This window comes from Cervus elaphus, chromosome 16, assembly GCF_910594005.1.
Source record: "Cervus elaphus chromosome 16, mCerEla1.1, whole genome shotgun sequence".
Taxonomy (NCBI): Eukaryota; Metazoa; Chordata; class Mammalia; order Artiodactyla; family Cervidae; genus Cervus; species Cervus elaphus.
The window spans coordinates 35,353,048-35,366,222 of NC_057830.1; the positions used below are offsets into that span (position 1 = coordinate 35,353,048).

General features: G+C 42.9%; 1 protein-coding gene across 7 annotated transcripts in view; it reads left to right on the top strand.

The window, feature by feature from the left end:
- The first annotated feature begins 2,215 nt into the window (after positions 1-2,215).
- The window catches only part of UBAP2 (ubiquitin associated protein 2), a 112,235-nt gene continuing 101,275 nt past the window's right edge, over positions 2,216-13,175 (top strand). For 3 of the 7 annotated variants that reach the window (XM_043927699.1, XM_043927701.1, XM_043927704.1), the window contains exon 1: positions 2,451-2,580. The gene's annotated coding sequence lies outside the window, so the exon portion shown is untranslated. Of the gene's footprint in view, positions 2,239-2,449; positions 2,581-13,175 lie in introns of those variants that run through there. The other 4 variants (XM_043927697.1, XM_043927703.1, XM_043927698.1 and 1 more) reach the window with 3 other exon arrangements.

The window sequence follows — 13,175 nt, forward strand, 5'->3', positions numbered from 1 at the left end:
AAAGTCTTTGACTGTGTGGATCACAACAAACTGCGGAAAAATTTTCAAGAGATCGGAATACCAGACCACCTTACCTGCCTCCTGAGAAATCTGTATGCACATCAAGAAGCAACAGGACATGGAACAACAGACTGGTTCCAAATCGGGAAAGGAGTATGTCAAGGCTGTATATTGTCACCCTGCTTATTTAACTTATATGCAGAGTGCATCATGAGAAATGCTGGACTGGATGAAGCATAAGCTGGAATCAAGATTGCCAGGAGAAATATCAATAACCTCAGATATGCAGATGATACCACCCTTATGGCAGGAAGTAAAGAGGAACTAAAAAGCCTCTTGATGAATGTGAAAGAAGAGAGTGAAAAACCTGGCTTAAACGTCAACATTCAAAAAACTAAGATCTTGGTCCAATCACTTCATGGCAAATAGATGGGGAAACAGTGGAAACAGCGACAGGTTTTACTTTGGGGGGCTCCAAAATCACTGCAGATGGTGACTGCAGCCATGAAATTAAAAGATGCTTGCTCCTTGGAAGAAAAGCTATGACCAACCTAGACAGCATATTAAAAAGCAGACACATTACTTTGCCAACAAAGGTCTGTCTAGTCAAAGCTATGGTTTTTCCAGTAGTCATGTATGGACGTGAGTTGGACTATAAAGAAAGCTGAGCACCAAAGAATTGATGCTTTTGAACTGTGGTGTGTTGGAGAAGACTGGAGAGTCCTTTGGACTGCAAGGAGAGCCAACCAGTCCATCCTAAAGGAAATCAGTCCTGAATATTCACTGGAAGGACTGATGCTTAAGCTGAAACTCCACTACTTTGGCCACCTGATGTGAAGAACTGACTCACTGGAAAAGACCCTGATGCTGGGCAAGATTGAAAGCAGGAGGAGAAGGGAAGAACAGAGGATGAGATGGTTGGATGGCATCACTGACTCAGTGGACATCAGTTTGAGTAAGCGCCGGGAGTTGGTGATGGACAGGGAAGCCTGGCGTGCTGCAGTCCATGGGGTTGCAAAGAGTCGAACACGAATGAACAACTGAACTGAACTGAGTCTATTAGTAATTATCAAGTTAGTAAGCAGCATAGTATCCTACGCAAATATCACTATATGCTTAACTCCCTTTTCACCTTTATTAAACCTGTTGTTTCCAAAGGGTATATACAAGGTGTGAATATGATTACTAATATTTATTAAGGGATTGCGTGCATGCTAAATCGCTTCAGTCCCGTCCGGCTCTTACTACTCTGTGCCAAAGTGGTACTTCACATAATCTCATTTAATTTCACAAGCAGGTGAAATGTTGTCACAAAGTAACGCTCGAATTGCGGCGAGGCCTGCTGGGCTCCAAACTCCGTGCGTCTAACCAGTTTCGGATATGCCTGTGAGGATCCAACAGGCCAGTAAAAGAGAAAAGACTAAAAAACACTGTGCCGTAATTATGACCCACTATTCTTTACACTTAATTCTTGGAGTTAAAACAGGTGAGGTCATTTTGAGAGGCAGGTTATTCATTGTTTGGAGATAGAAAACTTGGATTTGGGCCAGTTCAGCTGGGAAACTGAATTCTTGCTTTACGCTTAAAACCGGGACAATTCCTGCCTCAAAGGGTTGATTCTATGACTTAATAAAAGAAGTTGTATGACGTCCGACAAGAGTAGGCTTTTCAACAAACTGTAGTCTTTTCAGGCTGAAGAGGCTTGGGAATGCAGAATTCAAGCCCTCATTGAACAGGACAGAAGCTACGAGGTCCGCCCGCCCCGTGGCGGTGCTTCCCGAATCCCGCCGGGCTCAGCGGCTACCTTGGCGAGCCGTTGGCATTTTCCCGCGCAGGGGGCGGGGCGGAGCGCGAGCCCGGGAACGTGGTCGCAGAACCTCACGCCTCGCCGGAACTACATCTCCCAGGAGGAGGGACGCTCAGCCACCTGGCAGGCGGCGCCCACTGTTATTAGTCTCAGGTGATAGCCCTGTCCACTTTCCGCCTCGGCCTTCCCTCGGACCGAAGTCACAGGCGCACCATCTAACGAACCCAGGAAGGAAAGGATGTGGTGGTGGGTGCCTGCTGTTTGGGAATCGCAGTCCCCTCGCATAAGGTTTGGGAGCCTGGGTTTGTCTTGAGTGGTCGGACCACACCACGTGATGACGGAAAGGCGGCCGTAGGCAGGGGAGCGACCTGAGGTGCCTTGTGAGGTCATCACACAGCGACGACGAGCTGTTCTTGGGCATCCCGGACGCGGTGGGTAGTACGTCTCTGAGAACTCCGAGTTCGAGAAACTCCATAAAATCTCCCTCGTTGACTCCATCTGCGTGCCTTTCCCTGACCCGCAGCTGTTGGCCTCTCGGGGTGGGAGTTGGGGTGGTGGCTACAGGAAACAACGCGCTCTGTAGGCGGGCTGATGAGCCGCGCGGCTAGCTACGTGTGTTGGCTCCTCCTTCGGCCGTGACGCGGGGGTCACGTGACGGGCCGGGCCGACTCTGCCGCCGCCGCCGCTTTGTAAGAGGCACATTGGCAGGTAACGAGCGGCGGCGGCGGCGGCGGCGGCGGCGGCGGGTCCCGAGTCCAGCGAGAGCGGCAGCGGTAATTGGCACCTTCTCTCTCTCCTTCCCCGTTCCATCTCCTTGAGCGCTACAGCTTGCGCTTAGTAGACCTGGGTTCAGCTCTTCTTTCCCCCAGAGCCCTTTCTACTGCCCCAGCGTCCACCCTGAGGTTGGGCCGAGCTACGCTCGCCGGCTTCGTGCGTCCTCAGTTCGCCCAGGCCTGGGTGCTGTCTTTCCTCTCCGCCGCTGTTTGTCCGGCGCTCCTTTCTGCCTACCCCGTCCTAGTCAGCCCAGCCCCACCCAGCCCCAGGGGGCGCCTGCCCCTCCCCCCTTCGGGTTTCTGTCCTGGAGGGTGTGGTTTTCTCACACCGTTGTCCCTTCCTGCCGGTCCGCTCGAGCTCCCGCGCCACGCTGTCGCTGACCACCTTTCCGCGTTCACGCCTGTCGCTAGTCCTGGAACTGGACATCTCAGAGCCCAACTTCTGCACACACTCGGCTTTCTCGGCAGCCCGGAGGCATAGTTCAGTTTTACTTCTCCTCCTCACTCTGGAAGGCTTTGGTGCCAGACTCTCGGGATTCAGTTTTCCTCCTCGGTCCTAGTTCCTGTGGGCTGGCTGTGTCACGGTTGTGCTTTACTGTAGGTTTGAGAGGAGGTTTGTAAACTTAAAGCGCTCTCTTTTATTTTATTCCAAATGTTATTCTTTTCCTTGGTGCATTGCATCTCAGTTTTCTTTGCCGCTGAATCACTTTTCCCACTCGGCAGTCCCACCTTTTCCCCTGGGTTTTCAATCTAATTAGTTGTCCAGGTATCTCAGGTACCATCACTGTTCTCACCACTCTGGTCTCTTCCTTGTTATCTCTAGGAGTTAGTTGATTCCATCATCATTCCTGTTATTTCCTGTTTGACCTAATCCTGTAGTTTACTTCCACCTCTGTTGGATATTGTTTCTGCGTGTATTCAAGGTGTCTCCGTCAGTATTTAGGCTTACTGTGTTCTGCCCTTCCGTGCAGAACAATTGAGAACTTTTAAAGGTCTCCACAGGGTACCTAAAGATCATCTTTTATTTGAAGGGTATATAATTCACTTTTTGAGTGAACCCAATTGCTTTATATTTTTTCTTTGATTATGATAGTACTTTTAAAATCAAAGGTGTGTCAGTAGTTAGTGTGTTCCTCACTTTTCCGCTATGAGTTGTGCATTCATAATTTTTAGTTGTAGTTTAGTTTGTCTAATAAAAGTGGAAGGAAAGTGAGTGTAATCCTAAGGATTGGGTGACTCTTGGGGTGGGATGTCTGTCTGTCTCAGGAAAGGGAATGAATTTGCTGGAGATGAAGGGTCTTCCCGTACCCCAGCATCTCTTACTTGCAGAGCCCTTGGTTAAGACTGCCCTCTCATTGCGGTGGCACCTTCACTTATCGAGGCAAAAGTGATTAGTTTCTCCTACACTACTTTTCTGCTTGCTTGCTTCTAGTGTGTTCCTCCTGAGTTTGTCTCCTTAAGGCTAGTTGGCATGTGTGGTGAGATTTTTTTTCCCTCCACTCCTGTCCTCCTTGTTTCCCACAGCTCTGATTTCCTCCGTCTGCTTCCTTGTTTCTGACCTTCAGTAGTTAAGAAAACGACTGAAAGAAGGGAGGTTTTTGTTATGATTGAAATATTTGACTGGAAGTGGTGGCATGGGAATGAGGCCATGGGAAAGGCTTGTGGTAATTGCCCCTGCTGCCTGTTTCCTGCCGCTCTGGTTTCCTCTGGCCTCTCTCTCTATACGTGGGCTGGACCAGCAGTCTCAGAGAGCGCTGCCTTTAGAGCTGGGCTAGAACAACGGTCACTCCTCTGCTTCCCTTTCCCGGTAACCGGTCAGCCTGTGCAGTGCTCACCGGTGGTGTCTTGGTATTAGCCTGGGTGACTTTTATTGTTTGGTGAGACGTGGTAGGAGAACCAGGAGGAGAAGGGGTTTATTTCAGTATTTGTGTTTTGACAGAAACTGGTTGCTATCCCTGCTCCCATGAATATAAACTGCATATAGAGAGTATAAACCAGTCTTGAAGGTTTGAACTGGTCTGAAGAGAAGCCTTTACTTTTGAAGTGTTGATTCCCCAGTCCTCTTTAAAAATGAAAACTTACTCTTATGATTTTGTTGCTGTCATAAGAAACTTTTTGGGGTGTGTGTGTAAGTGCATTTTAAAGGATTAGTGCCTGCTCAGAAGAAGTGGTCTGCACGGATTCACAGATTGTGAAGTTCCCTTTGCTTTTATTATTTTTTTAAATTTATTTTATTTATTTGGTTTGGATGGGCCTTTGTTGCTGCATGAGAGCTTCTCTAGTTGGGGTGAATGGTGGCTTCTCGTTGTGGAGCACAGGCTCTAGGGAGCATAGGCTTTGATAGTACTAGCACACAGGCTTAGTTGCCCTGTGGCATGCAGGATCAAACCTGATCCAGTGATCACACTTGTGTCCCCTGCATTGACAGATTCTTAACCACTGGCCAATAGGAAAGTCCTCCTTTGATTTTAAACAAATCTATCTTTTATTTCTTCTTGTGAGGCAGCTATAAGTCAGCAATGATCAGTTAGCTCTTAGTTGTTAACTTGAGTATATGCAGTGTCCTTTAAAAGCTAAGTAGTATGGCACTGGTGGTGTTGACTAGTGAGAAGGTGGGTCTCTGACAGAGCTTAGAAACCGTTGTTTTCTCTTTTTTCTTTTCCCCAAAAGGAGAGTGGGAATATAACTTGAAATAAGGTGAAGAGAGGGAATATCACCTTATAAACCTGTGGTAGGTTTTGAAATATTTTTGACCCAATTATTGAGAGTCCCTTGGACTGCAGGGAGATCCAGCCCGTCAATTTTAAAGGAAATCAGCCCTGAATATTCATTGGAAGGACTGATGCTGAAGCTCAAGCTCCAATACTTCGGCCACCTGATTCGAAGAACTGACTCATTGGAAAAGACCCTGATGCTGGGCAAGATTGAAGGCTGGAGGAGAAGGGGATGACAGAGGATGAGACGGTTGGATGGCATCACCGACTCGATGGACATGAGTTTGAGCAAGCTCTGGGAGTTGGTGATGGACAGGGAAGCCTGGCGTGCTGCAGTCCATGGGTTCGCAGAGTCGGACAGGACTGAGTGACTAAACTGAACTGATCAAGTGGACTTCTTTCTTTTTTCTTTAAGTCCAGGAATCAAATTAGTTGGTTTTGTTTTGACAATTATAATGTCAACTATGTATGCTGAAATTTCCTACCTTTTTTTTTTTTCCTACTTTTAAAAAACTTTTATTGTTTTGGCCACGTTGAGTGGCGCGTGGGATCTTAAGTTTCCCCACCAGGGATTGAGCCCGTGCCCCTACGTGGAAGTGCAGAGTCTTAATCATTGGCCTGTCAGGGAAGTCCCCCTCCTACTCTCTGTTTTCTTGACAGTGTTTCTCTCAAAGATGCTTGCTCTGTACTTTTTAAAGAAAGTAAGTTATTTTAGTTTTGAAATTTCTTGGCCTAGGTTTTGAAGAACAGGCTTGTGAAATTCTGGCTGACATAGCATGTGTATTATAGTGTGTTTCAGTTTTCAGAAAACTCATTTTCATACTGGAGTTGTGAGCTCAATTAAATTGAAACCCAGTTCACTGTTTGGAATTAATTTATGAAATGAGGCATGGACCACGGAGTAGGTATTTCATTTAAGACTAGGCAATGCTCTACTTTTAAAGGGTGTTAGCAATACGTTGCTTGTTTTTTTTCATTTGGACTCTAAAAATAATAGAACGTATGTTGATTAGATTAAACTTTGATTATTCTCAAGGATTTGTAGAGGAGAGAATTTTATTTGGATTTAGACTTGTTGCTATACCTTCATTTTTTTTGTCATTAACTTTTTACGTAAGTTGTCACATAGGAGCCTACTCATGTAAAGTTATGCTCTACATACATAATCCACTAATACTTTATTTGTCCACATCATGATATCTGGGGTGTTAGTTCCCTGACCAGGGTCCAAACCCATGCCTTCTGCAGTGGAATTGTGGAGACCTAACCACTGGAGAAGGAAATGGCAACCCACTCCAGTGTTCTTGCCTGGAGAATCCCAGGGGCGGCGGAGCCTGGTGGGCTGCGGTCTATGGGGTTGCAGAGTCGGACACGACTGAAGCGACTTAGCAGTAGCAGCAACAGCAACCACTGAACTGCCAGGGAGTTCCCCCAATACTTTAATGCTTTGCTCTTTACTCAAAAATTTTTACATGTTGCAAAAGAAAGAAAAGAAAGAGAAGTTGCCCGGTTGTATCCGACTCTTTGCGAACCCATGGACTGTAGCTGACCAGGCTCCTCCGTTCATGGCATTTTCCAGACAAGAATACTGGAGTGGGTTGCCATGTCTCAGTCTTCTCATCAAATCAGTTCTAGGTATACCTATGGAGACTTTTAGAAGCTCAGCGTTCCTTCTTGCTATTAATGTCTTTCTCCCTCTTTGCCTTCTTGAATTCTTTCCATTCCTGTCCTCCTTCTGTTTTCCTCTTCTTTCTCTCTTTCCCTTGTTTTCTCTCTCTTTCTTTTTTGCCTTCTGTTCCTTCAGCCACATGCAAAAATACTCCACACGCAAGTTTCAGCTGAGGAGCTTGTATTCCTTCTGCCTCTGTTTGCCACCATGACATTGCTGCTTCCTAAGCAAGCAGATGAAAACCTGAAGTATCTTTGCTGTCTCACGGGCTTGGGGGAGGTGTAATGTGCTATCTGTATTGTGCATGTCTACTCAGCTGGAATGTGTGCTCTTTGGAAGGTGAGATTTTTCATTTGATAATAATGTTGTCAGATCATAAACAAGAGAATAAGTGGGTTTAAAAAATACAAATTTAACTGAAATAAAGTCTAGGGAAAAAGTAACTGTCTTTAGGATTTATTGACAAGCCTAACTTGTTTCCTAGACCAAACCAGTTCTTCCCCCTCTCTTTTTTCAAGTTAATTTACAAATTTCCATTTTAAGATTGGTTTTTGGGTCAGGCTGGCTGGGACTGTTTTACGTAAGAAAATGCATTTTAGAAAATTTGGAAAAAAAAAAATGACTTATCATGGTTTAACATTTTAGTATAAATCTTTTTTCTTTTTTCCCTAGATAAAGTGTACACTTTAAAAAGAATGAGATCATACCTTTCATACTTTTTTTTTTTTTGAAAAATGTAAACTACATGCCAAAGGAGGTGTATGAAGTAGAAAAAAACGTGGAGTTTTCAAAACCAGAAATAACATGACCAACCAAGAAATGGAACATTAATGCCACCTTAAACTCCCTTGTGTATTCCATCTCCTAAGTTACTTTTTCCCCGGGGGGTTACCGTTACCCTATATTTTGGTCTTAGTATTTTTTAGAATAATTTTTACTCAATATGTATCCATAAATAATATATAGTTTAGTATTGCCCATTTTCAATCTTGATCTAGATGGGATTGTGTGATTCTCCGGATACTTTACATGTTTTACTTTCATCCACATTGATTCTTCTCCATCATTTTCAGTAGTATGTTACTTTATTGTAAGGATATGGTGCATCTTATTTTATTGTGATGAATGTTTGTCTCATTTCCAGTTTATTTTTTTTTTTTATGATTACAAATTGTACTCATTCTCCTTGTGAACATTTGCACCCCACCTCTAAACAAGTAAACTAGTTTGCTGAAATTGTATGACTGAGAGTGGAATTTTGGGGTTGTGTGTAGGGTATGTGTAACTTTACCAGGTAATCCCAAATTATTAGCATTGTTTTGGTCGCTAGGTCGTGTCTCTGACCCTTTGCAACCCCATGGACTGTGGCCCCCCAGGCTGCTCTGTCCTTGGGATTTCTGAAGCAGGAATACTGGAGTGAGTTGCCATTTCCTTATCCAGGGATCTTTCCAACCCAGGGATCGACTCTCCTGCATTGCAGGTTGATTCTGTTTTTTTTTTTAAGGTAAATTAAAAAATTTTTTTTAAATTTATTCATTTTTTGACTGTGCTTGGTCTTTATTGCTCTGCATGAGCTTTCTCTGGTTGTGGTGTGTGGGCTTTTCATTGCAGTGGCTTCTCTTGTGGAGCATGGGCTCTAGGGCTTTTGGGTTTTAGTACTTGTGGCACTTGGGCTAAGTAGTTGCAGTTACTGGGCTCTAGAACACAGGCTCCAGTAGTTGTGGCACATGGGCCTAGTTGCGGCACATGGGCCTAGTTGCTCCACGGCATGTGGGATCTTCCTGGATCAGGGATGGAACCTGTGTCTCCTGCATCTCTTTACCACTGAGCCACCTGGGAAGCCCATAGTATTGTACAGTCATTCTTAAGGAGGCTCCTCATTTGAATCACTGTGTGCTGTGCTTAGTCACTCAGTCCAGCTCTTTGCGACTCCATGGACTGTAGCCCCCAGACTCCTCTGTCCATGGGATTCTCCAGACAGGAATACTGGAGTGGGTTGCTATACCCTCCTCCAGGGGATCTTCCCAACCCAGGGATCGAACCCAGGTCTCCTCCCACATTGCAGGCAGATTCTTTACCATCTGAGCCACCATTCGAACCACAGAACATAGAAAGTGACTATTTTCTCAGTTCTCTTGAGGATTTTACATAGCTAGTCTCATTCTAGATACCTACAGGAAAATTTAATTTGTACATACAATGGATATGTTTGACATTGGAGCTTAATTCTTGAAGACTGAATTGGTGAGAGCTCCACATTCTTGCTAACATTTGGTATTGCTTTAATTTTTTGCTTTAGCCAATTCTAGTGGGATGTTTTAGATAGATCTTTTATGAACAACACGCAGCTGGATTTTGCTTTGTTATTACAACCTGCCAACTTCTCTTTTAAAAACTGGAGCATGGAGACCATTCATATTTATGGTAATTATGGATGTTTGAGGTATATTTCTGCCATATGGTCCTATACTTGTCTTTATTGTTTTTCTGTCCTCTTTGCAGTTTTAATTCTTTTTTTTTTTCCGTTTGGCTTCCTCCAATTTAAAGACATTTTCCAAATCTATAAAAGCTGAATGAGTATAATGTATACCTTTGAACTAGAGTTACTACTTAATATTCACATTGACTTTTTTCTATATATACTCCATGCTTTATCTTTTGAGTCTAAATGATTTGAAAGTAAAATGCAAATATTTTGACATTTATGCCTAAATGTTTCCTTAGCAAGTGTTTCTTCACAATAAAAACTTCTCATAAATAGGCACAATAACAGCTTTACACCTAGGAAAGGGAATGCTTATTTAAAATATAATGTATAATGTCAATAAAATTTGACATCCACATTCAGATTTTCCCACTGTTCACAAAGAATCCTTTATAACCTCCTTATTCAATCAGGGTTTCTGTTTCTTTTTACCTTATTTAGTTATTGTCACTGAAGTACACTACTGAATAATCATTTCTTAAGTGATTATTTTCTCAATATTTATCAGATGTAACTGCCAGTCAGAAAATCATCTGATAAGCAAGAGTGAACTATTGCTGTTACTTGTTCAGTCGCTAAGTCCTGTCTGACCCTTTGTGACTGCAGCACGCCAGGATTCTGTCCTTCACTGTGTCCCTGAGTTTGCTCAAACTCGTGTCCATTGAGTCAGTGATACCTTAATCCAACCATCTTATCTTCTAGTGCCCCTTTCTTTTGCTGTCAGTTTTTCCCAGCATCACTGTCTTTTCCAGTGAGTCAGCTCTTTGCATCAGATGGCTAAAGTATTGGAGCTTCAGCTTCAGCATCAGTCCTTCCAGTGAATATTCATTCAGGGTTGATTTCCTTTAGGACTGACTGGTTTGATCTTGCAGCCCAAGGGACTCGCAAGTCTTCTCCAGCACCACAGTTCAAAAGCATTGATTCTTCAGTGCTCAGCCTTCTTAATGGTTCAACTCTCAGGTTCATACATGACTACTGGAAAAACCATATCTTTGATGCTGTTACTTAGTTAAGATAATTCTTGTAAATGTTAAGTAAATTTCACTTTATTGTAGGATAAGTATAACTTTCTTGGATTCTTAGAAGGCTCAAAGTGTATCCTGTTACTCCTTTGCCCACCCCAAATTTTGAAACACTGATCGAAGTTCCCTTTTTAATGTGTGAGAATGAAGCCAAACTCTTAGATTTATAAAAACTTTTAGATAGTATATTCTCATGACAAGTCTCTGGAATGCTTAGAATGTAGGTTAATCCAGATTAGGCCTGAATAACAGTTTTTTGGTGTTACTGGTATATGCTACTATACAGGTGTTCACTTGAATAAATGTTTACTGCTGCTACTTGTTGGCAGTTGTTAGATGCTAGGGATGTAGGTGAATAATGCACTGTCCCTGTGGGAAGACAGACAGTGCAGTTAGGAATCAGGATGCTGTGGAGGGTGACAGAACACACTGTCAGTTGATTCCAGTATTGGCCAAGGTTTCCTTGAAGTATTAGGAGTCTGAGCCTTGCTTCTGCTGGGTTCTTCCCAAATTCCTGAAGTTACAATTGTTTCTTTTGTTAAAACATTTTGAATTTCATCATAATGAAGTTTTATTGGAATTTGGTGTTATTTGGGTTACCATGTTATTGTATCATTTGTTTGGCCTTGACTTGGTAGTTTATTTGTAGCCACTAGTAAAAGAGAAAGTTATTCTTAATGTAAGTTGGTAGTTTTCAACATTTTTTTGGGTAAGTGTTTTATTGGAACTTACTGGATGTTTCAACATTCCTCCTCCAGTCAAGATCTCATTTTATTTTGAAGAGAAATTTCCTGTAATATCAGTTACTTGTTGAAATGCTGCTTTGAATTGTTGAAGATCAGATGACCTCTTAAAAAAATTCTTAGCTTAGGTACTTCACCTTATTTAGTACCTTTTTAATTCCTTGTGATTGGGAGTGCTAAGGTAATGGTGGAAAAAATACCCCTGTGCAGAACATTCCAGGTAGTGGTAACAGGAATAAAATTCTTGTTAGCTAAAGTAGGCCATTTACTATTTTAACCAAAGCACTTTCAACTTTCATTTTTTTAAAGGCAGTTTGAGCTGTTTAATTGTTCTAATGCTTATCTCATGTTGCCAAAAGATCCCAGCTGTAATGGGGTGTAGCTGGCATACCCTGAACCAATGTATATACTCTGGTCTAGACATCTGTGGGACAAAGAAATGACCAGGGTCACGAAGGGTCACGAAGGGTTTCGTTGTGGTGACATTTGGCCTGTAGTGATAGTTGTACAGCGTCATGAATACTAAAAATCACTGAATTGTACACTTAAGAAGGGTGGATTATACAATACCCATTATACCTCAGTAAAGTTATTTAAATTGTTTGAATAAATCGACAATATTTTGAAACAGAATTAACCAAAAAAAGTGGTCAATGTACTTTAATATCCTATAGGTGCTACCAGTTATGATCTAGTTTAACAATATGAGGTACATTATCTTGTGTGGTACTCCTTATAGACTTGAGAAAGAGTAAAATTCTCAAGGTTATTTAATCTAGTAATTTGTGTGACTTCCAAGCCTGTACTCCTAATCATAATACTATACTACTTTATCTGTCTGAAATACTTCTGTCAGGAATACAGCCAAGTGCTAGCTGATAAGTCAAACAATGTCCACATTTGTGGTACGTAAGGCTGGGGTTTTGTAATGGCCGGGGAATGAGGAATGGATAGATGCAGGTGGGGCCTGTGAACTGTACCTAGTTCCTCTAGACCCATTTCACTTTATCTGCTCTATGTGTTAGAATTTAGTCACTGGTTTGGTTGGACTTGGTTTCTGTGGTTTAAAAACAAAGCAACACACTTGCCTTTGCTTTAGTTTTTCATTCTGATTTTAGCTGATTTTACTAGCTGTTCTCATCAGCGTGGTGAGCTGGTCTGTGAGCTCTCTGCCAGTTTGGGTGCGTCCTTTGAGGAAGGTGAGAAGCAGCAGTTGATAGCACACTGGCACTTCCTAAGAATGACAGGGAGGCTGTAAAAATTACACTTCAGAACTCAAGCAGCTCTGAAGTAGGGCTGTTTACTATATTGTTAAGTAACACTAAAATAATCATAATTATTATGGACATCAAGTAAAGACTAATCGCTGTTTACATTGAAGGACAGAAAATGAGAAAATGGAGATATGTTCAGTATGCTGTTGAGAAAATATGTCTTATGAAGGGTTGATGCAAAAAGCAACATAGGAACTTCCATGGTGGTCCAGTGGCTAAGACTCCATGCTCCCAATTCAGGGGGCCTGGGTTTGATCCCTGGTCAGGGAACTAGATCCCACATGCAGCAACTAAGATCTGGTGCAGCCAAAACAAAACCAAACCAGGTGCAGTTTGGAAGAATGACAAGGCCGATTTGATCAAAGTGTAGGGATCAGAACAGAATAAAGACCTTGTATTTGTGATGATTGATGGTCTGTGAACAGAAGTTAATGAAGTTTGTTGTCGTTTAGTTGCTCAGTTGTGTCCTCCTCTTTGTGGCCCCATGGACTGTAGCTGGCCGTGCTCCTCTGTCCCTGGGATTTCCCTGGCAAGAATAGTGGAGTGCTTTGCCATTTCCTCCTCCAGGGGTTCTTCCTATGGGCAGGTGGATTCTTTACTGCTGAGCCACCAGGGAAACCCAAGTGACATTGTTGTTTGATAGAGTTTAGCAGTATTCTGAAAGATTAAACATTTTGATCCACTTTGG